Source organism: Mustela nigripes, unplaced genomic scaffold (genome assembly GCF_022355385.1).
Source record: "Mustela nigripes isolate SB6536 unplaced genomic scaffold, MUSNIG.SB6536 HiC_scaffold_1215, whole genome shotgun sequence".
NCBI classification, from domain to species: domain Eukaryota; kingdom Metazoa; phylum Chordata; class Mammalia; order Carnivora; family Mustelidae; genus Mustela; species Mustela nigripes.
In genome coordinates this window covers 1-7,485 of record NW_026740622.1, presented here as the reverse complement: position 1 = coordinate 7,485, position 7,485 = coordinate 1, and the positions used below count along the sequence as shown (strand labels likewise).

At 35.4% G+C, this 7,485-nt stretch overlaps 1 long non-coding RNA gene across 1 annotated transcript; it reads left to right on the top strand.

Annotated features, from left to right (window-relative positions):
- The first annotated feature begins 4,694 nt into the window (after window positions 1-4,694).
- On the top strand, window positions 4,695-7,462 carry LOC132008804 (uncharacterized). Its single transcript, XR_009401728.1, has 2 exons — window positions 4,695-4,854; window positions 7,324-7,462. It is a non-coding gene; the product is annotated as an uncharacterized LOC132008804 (long non-coding RNA).
- The last annotated feature ends 23 nt before the right edge of the window (window positions 7,463-7,485 follow it).

Sequence of the window (7,485 nt, the reverse complement as noted above, 5' to 3'; positions counted from 1 at the left end):
TTATTATGCATCTTTTTGCAAGTGTTATATTCTTGTATAGCCCATCCAACTGCCATGTGTACATAAAAGCACCCAAGTATCTGTAAAAAAATTAATTCACCACTTATAAAATGTGATTTGCTACTACAGAGTATTTAGCAGATATCCCCCTCATTCAAGATTAGGAGGCTTTGTAGATCTATACTTAGCAGAGCAAAGAATGATGAAAATAGTCATTAGTGACTCATATTAAATTTATTCATTTCAGCCTATTAAAAAATCTTTCAAATAAATGAATATTATTAAATGTGCTAGCCTCTATTAATGGATTCAAAAAAGATATAAGAACAATCCTTTTCCCCTAGAGATTTTTCTTGTGCAGTAGACAACACAGTTAGTATTAACCAGTGTTTTGCACAGGTGTGCATAATATCATTTACCAAAGGGATGGTGTAAAATGCAACAGGATACCATGAGATCATTTTTTGCTTTGGGATTCAGGAGTCTGCAGAGTATTTGGACAAATTCTAAAGGATGGGATTAATAAAGAAGAAATTCTAATAAACAGACTAACAATCAGCTTTATTTTGAACTAAATTCTATAGGGGAAGTATAGATAGGATATCTGAGTCTCTTCCAACAAGTTCTCAAAAAGAAAAACTACTTGCATTTAGGACAGTAAAACAAAGAGTAGAGACCTTCATAATGAAACGTATCTATAATGCTATTGCTAGTTAATGGTAAGTTTAAGAAATAAGTTCTCATGTCACCATAAAATTTAAGAAGTATCAAGTATTTATATGAAATAACCTACTTGTATTTTAGAAAAATGTGTTCTAGATTTCATTTGAACAGTTTTATGTGATCATTGCTGGGGGGGAAAATGGTAAAATACAGATCAACCGTCCAGAAAAGGGAGAACATTGATTTAAAACTTTCCCAAGAGGCACGTGGGTGGCTCAGTCAGTTAAATATCTGCCTTCAGCTCGGGTCATGATCCCTGGATCCTCGGATCAAGCCCCATATCGGGCTTGCCTGCCCAGCAGAGAGCCTGCTTCTCCATCTCCTTCTCCCTCTCCCGCTCTCCCTGCTTATGCTCTGTCAAATTAACAAAATCTTTTTAAAACTTTTTAAAAAATGAAACTTCCCCAAACCCTGCACTCCAGATATAGTCCTCTATTAAAATAATAGTTAACATTTTAAAGGTTATATGTATTGTGCCATATATTTTATATTTCCTAGTTTAATTTTTTTAAGATTTATGAATAAATATGTTTAAATTTTTTTGTGACAAGCAGAAGAAACAAACTGATCTCAGACGTGCTTTTTTTTTTTTTTTTAAGATTTTATTTATTTATTTGACAGAGATCACAAGCAGACAGAGCAGAGAGGCAGGCAGAGAGAGAGGAGGAAGCAGGCTCCCCGCTGAGCAGAGAGCCCGATGCGGGGCTCCATCCTAGGACCCTGAGATCGTGACCTGAGCCGAAGGCAGAGGCTTAACCCACTGAGCCACCCAGGCGCCCCTGAAACTTGCTTTTTATATATGAGTTTGCTTCTATGTCACTAAATAGGATAATTTTTTTTATTGTGTTAGTCACCATAAAATACATCATGTTTTTGATGCAGTGTTCCAAGATTATTGTTTATGTCCAACACCCAGTGCTCTATTCAGTATGTCCCTTCCTTAATACCCATCACGAGGCTCACCCATCCCTCTCCTTCCCTCCCCTCTAAAACCCTGTTTATTTCTCAATCCACAGTCTCTTGTGGTTCATCTCCCCCTCAGATTTCCCCCCTCCACTTTTCCTTTCCTTCTCCTACTATCCTCCATGTTATTCCTTATGTTCCACAAATAAGTGAAACCATATTATAATTCACTTTCTCTGCTTGATTTATTTCACTCAGCATAATCTCCTCCAGTCACATCCAAGTTGATGCAAAAGTTGGCTATTCATCCTTTCTGATGGCTGAGTAATATTCCACTGTATATATGGACCACTTCTTCTTTATCCCTTCCTCTGTTGAAGGGCATCTCGGCTCTTTCCACAGTTCAGCTGTTGTGGATATTGCTGCTATTGCATTGGAGTACAGGTGGCCCTTCTTTTCACTACATCTGTATCTTTGGGGTAGATACCCAGTAGTGCAATTGCTGGGTCACAGGGTAGATCTATTTTTAATTTTTTGAGGAATCTCCTCACTGTTGTCCAAAGTGGTTGTACCAACTTGCATTTCCCATCAACAGTTTAAGAGGGTTCCCTTTTCTCCACATCCTCTCCAACATTTGTTGTTTTCTGCCTTGTTAATCTTTGCCATTCTAACTGGTGTAAGGTGGTATCTCAATGTGATTTTAACTTGAATTTTCATGATGGCTAATGATGATTAATGATGAACATTTTTTCATGTGTCTGCTAGCCATTTGCATGTCTTCATTGGAGAAGTGTCTGTTCATGTCTTCTGCCCATTTTTTGACATGATTATCTGTTTTTTGGGTGTTGAGTTTGAGAAGTTCTTTAAAGACTTGGGTATCAGCCCTTTGTCTGTAGTGTCATTTGCAAATATCTTCTCCCATTCCATGGGTTGCCTCTTTGTTTCATTGACTATTTCCTTTGCTGTGTAGAAGCTTTTTATCTTGAAGAAGTCCCAAAAGTTCATTTTTGCTTTTGTTTCCTTTGCTGTTGGAGCCATGTCTTGAAGGAAGTTGCTGTGGCCAATGTTGAAGAGGTTACTGCCTATGTACTCCTCCAGGATTTTAATGGATTCCTGTATCATGTTGAGATCTTTCATCCATTTTGAGTTTGTCTTTATGTATGGTGTAAGAGAATGGTCAGGTTTTATTCTTCTATACATAGCTGTCCAGTTTTCCCAGCACCATTTATTGAAGAGACTGTCTTTTTTCCACTAGATATTTTTTCCTGCTTTGTCGGAGATTATTTGCCCATAGAGTTGAGGGTCCATATCTGGGCTCTCTACTCTGTTCCACTGGTCTATGTGTTTGTTTTGTGCCAGTACAATGCGGTCTTGGTGATCACAGCTTTGTAGAAAAGCTTGAAATCAGGCAGTGTGATGCCCCCAGTTTTGTTTTGTTTTGTTCTGTTTTTTTCAATATTTCCTTGGCAATTCAGAATCTTTTCTGGTTCCATAAAAATTTTAGGATTGTTTGTTCCAGCACTTTGAAAAAGGCCAACAGGTTAATTTGTAATGATTAGGAACATTGTGTGGTGTGGTTCACATTAATTTATTTTACCTGTAGCTTCTTACAGACTTAGATTTTTTCCAAATTTCTAGATGTGGTTAATAGGACCTTATATAGCTTTGCATTATATTTTAGAGTTATTTCCTCAGAATAAAGAAATACCCAACAGGGAACTTTCAGATTTAAAGAATATGTACATTAAGACTTTGGGTTCATTTTGCTAAATACCTCTCTGGAAATGTGTCTATACTTCTCCCGCAAATAACCCCCAAGAAAATCCCTCTCTCCATCCCCTCTCTAACCTTAAATATTCTTTTGAATTTTGGGCACTCTGAGTGAGGATACCTCATTGTTTTGACATTTGGTTTTTAATGAACATTTAAAATGTTTATTGACCACTTGTATATTTGTACATTACATCCTCCTGTCCTTAGTCCATTTGTCCACCTACTATGTATTTAATAATTTATGAGCACTTTGATACATTGTTAGAGACTTTCCCCAGTGTATCATTTACACTTTTATTTTTATTTATTTTAAGATTTTATTTATTTATTTGACAGAGTGAGCACAGGCAGATAGAGTGGCAGGCAGAGGCAGAGGGAGAAGCAGGCTCCCCGCTGAGCAAGGAGCCCGATGTGGGACTCGATCCCAGGAGGCTGGGATCATGACCTGAGTCGAAGGCAGCTGCTTAACCAACTGAGCCACCCAGGTGTCCCTCATTTATACTTTTAATTTTTACTTTTAATTTTGTTTCTAGTGGTGTTTAACTGTCCTGAAGTTTTCGTTTTTGTATAGGCATATCAATAAAGCATTTACTCTATGGTCATAGTGAGGAAGAATTTTATATTCCATATTGAAGTTGTGTATGTTACCTTTTCTGTAATATTTCTCACAGCTGAAATTATTAGTGTGATTACTGGTTTAGTATCTTTCTTCCTCACGGGACTGTAAGCTTCGTAAGAGCAAGAATCTTGTTTTGTATAGCTTTATCTCTCTTGTCTGGCATACGGTTCGGTCTGCAGTAAATATTTGTTGAATGAATTGAAAATCTTAATCCATCTGGAATTCATTTAGATAGAAGATAGAAAAATAGGTAGCTGTATCCTATTTTTCCCAACTAGTTTGACAAGTTTTCTCCAATGTGTTAAATAATTCATACAGACACCCCAGACCCACACACACATGCGCACATCATTCTTTTCTTCCCTTTTATAGTTTTACCATACTAAACAATGACAGATACTGAGTCTCTCTTGATTTCCTAACCAGTTTTTTCTATTCCAGTATCACATCATCTGTTAACAATGGAACAGATTCTCCTCCAGTATTTCACTTTTTCTAAACTACCCAGACTTCTTACATTATTTACTCTTGTCACAGAGCTTTACTACCAGGCCCTCAATCCCATTAGAATTTGGGATTTTGATTAAGTTTGTAACAATTAACATCTGAAAATACTTACTCTTCTTATTGAATAGTATGAAATGCCTTTCCATTTATTTATATGTTTGAATTTCCTTAGTTTTTTTAATATAGGATCTGATGTTTTATTGAATGTATTTGTACTTTTTATATTAATCTTTTAGCTAGCTTGAGTTTGGAAGTGAATAATTGGAATTTTTTCTTAAGCTTTTGTCAGGAGTGATAAACCCAAACTATTCAGAGGACTACAAATCAAGGTAAGAGGATTTTATTGGAATTCCTTTTTTCCAGTATATTTTTTAATTAAAATATTCGAAGGTTTTTTTTAATTTTTTATTTTTTATAAACATATATTTTTATCCCCAGGAGTAGAGGTCTGTGAATCACCAGGTTTACACATCGAAGGTTTTTTTTAATACCTTAGAGTAACTTTAGGTATACAGAAAAATTGATCCAAAAGTACGCTGTTCCCATATATACCCCCTCCCTCATTGTATCTTGCCACTCCATTTCCCTTATTAACATCTTGAACTTATGTGGTACAATTGATAAACCAATATGGATGCATTATTAACTAAATTCCATAATTAGCATTGGGATATTTTGTATGGCATAGTTCTAGTTTTGCCAAATATATATAATACCATGTATATACCATTACAGTATCTTACAGAATAGTTTCATTGCCCTAAAAATCTCCTGTGCTTTACCTGTTCATACTTCTTCCTGCCTCACCCACTCCCCCTAACCCCTGGCAACCACTGATCTTAACTCCCTGTAGTTTACCTTTTGCAGAAGGTCATATGGTTGAAATCATACAGCATGTAGCCTTTTCAAATGGTTTCTTGGACTTAGCAGTGTGCAATTAAGGTTCTTCCCATATCTTACCATTTCTTGGTAACACTAAATAATACGAATATTCAAAAAAATAAAAATAAGAAATAAATAATAGAAATATTCTGTTGTACCAATGTTTTCATATTCACCAATGGAAGGACATCTTGGTCGCTTCCAGTCTTTGGCAGTTATAAGTAAAGCTGCCGTACACATTTTTGTGTAGGCATAAGTTTTCAACCTACTCATTACCTAGAAGCACATTTGCTAGATCATATAGTAAAATTTTTTAGCTCTTTAAGAAATTCTCGAACTGTCTTCTAAATTGGCAGTATTATGTTGTATTCCCACTAGTTACGAGAGTTTCTATGCTTCCCCATCCTCACTAGCATTAAATATTTTCAGTGCTTGGCATTTTAGCCATTGTAATAAGTACATAGTATTAACTCGTTTTATTTTGCATTCCCTAATTGAGCATCTTTTCATAAGCCTGTTTGCCATCTGTAGATCTTATTTCGAGTATCTGTTCAGCTCTTTAGCCCACTTTCTAAATTTTTAATTGTGATAATATTAAATTTACCTTTGAAACTATTCTTTAACATACAGTTCAGTGGTGTTACATATATACATATATACATTTTTTTTCTTTTTTTCACCATTGGGCAGCAGATCTGAAATGTCCTCATCTTGCAGAACAAACTGTATACCTATTAAACACTAATTCTCCCTCTCCTCCTCCCAGCTCTTTGGCTTTGTTTCTGTGATTTCCACTATTTTAGAACTTCATAGGAGTTGAATCATGCAGTATTCATCCTATCATGGCTGCTTTATTTCACTTAGTATGATGTCCCCATGATTCAACCACCTTGAAGCATATAACAGGATGCTTTTTCTCCATCTGTCGATACAATATTTTTCTTACTTAGCCTATTGGTGGGGATGTATTCATTAATTTTTAAACGTTATACCAGGCTTGTAGACCTGGAATAAATCCAAATTAGTCATGGTATATAATTCCTTCATGCATTAGTAGGTTTGATAATGTTTTGTTGAGGATTTTTACAGCTACATTCTACATAAATTTTTATCTTTTGTGGACTAAAATGAGTTTTTGAACAGTCACATCTTTCAAAATAGCTTATAGATAATCTAATCAAAAGTAGTTAAGTAGTAATGGTATTCATTGCAAATGGGTGGAAAGTATACCAAATGCTAGAGTTCACAAACTAGAGAACTGAAGCATAAATTGCTGAAAGAAATTCTAAGAGCTTCCTTCATCATCACTGCTGCCTTTTGGGTTATGTGGTTCTACTTAATTTAGCATTGAAGATTGATTGATTTCTTAATGAATTGGGATCTTGTTTGTCGCTGTTAGTGATCATGTTGGTCACTGTTAGAATTGCTCAGTCCTGTCAGATATTACTAGGGTCAACTAATGGGTCTCAAGGTTCAGAGTCTAGCCTAATTACAAACTAATTACAAATAAAAAAAATGTATCTCTTAAGGAAAATTCAAAACTCAGTATAAATGTTGATAATTTGGTGCATTGCCTATTCCAGCAGTGGTCTTACACAGTCATTCTCATCCTAAACTTGTCTTCTCAAGGTTTTAAGCTCATGTGGACTTTGAGTGTTGTCTATAAAATATTTGTTTACATTCAATCACCTTAAATTTCAGACCGTCTCGATACCAACAGATGTTTTTCTTTTTAGAGGTAAATGTAATTACTTAGTTCTCCTTTTTTGAAATCCTGTAACACCTATTATAATCTAGAAGCCTTTTTTAAATTACTGTTAAACTGGCTAAACCTGGATTGAATTGTTGGTTGGGTTTATGCTTGAGGCTGAGAAGGCTCTTCTAAGCAGATAAAAATCATGTCCTTCTTTTTGTAGTATGTTCGTGGTTCCGATCCTGTATTAAAGCTTTTGGATGACAGCGGGAACATTGCTGAAGAATTAAGCATCCTCAAATGGAACACAGACAGTGTAGAAGAATTCCTGAGTGAAAAGTTGGAACGCATATAAATCTTGCTTCAATTTTGTCCTATCCTTTTG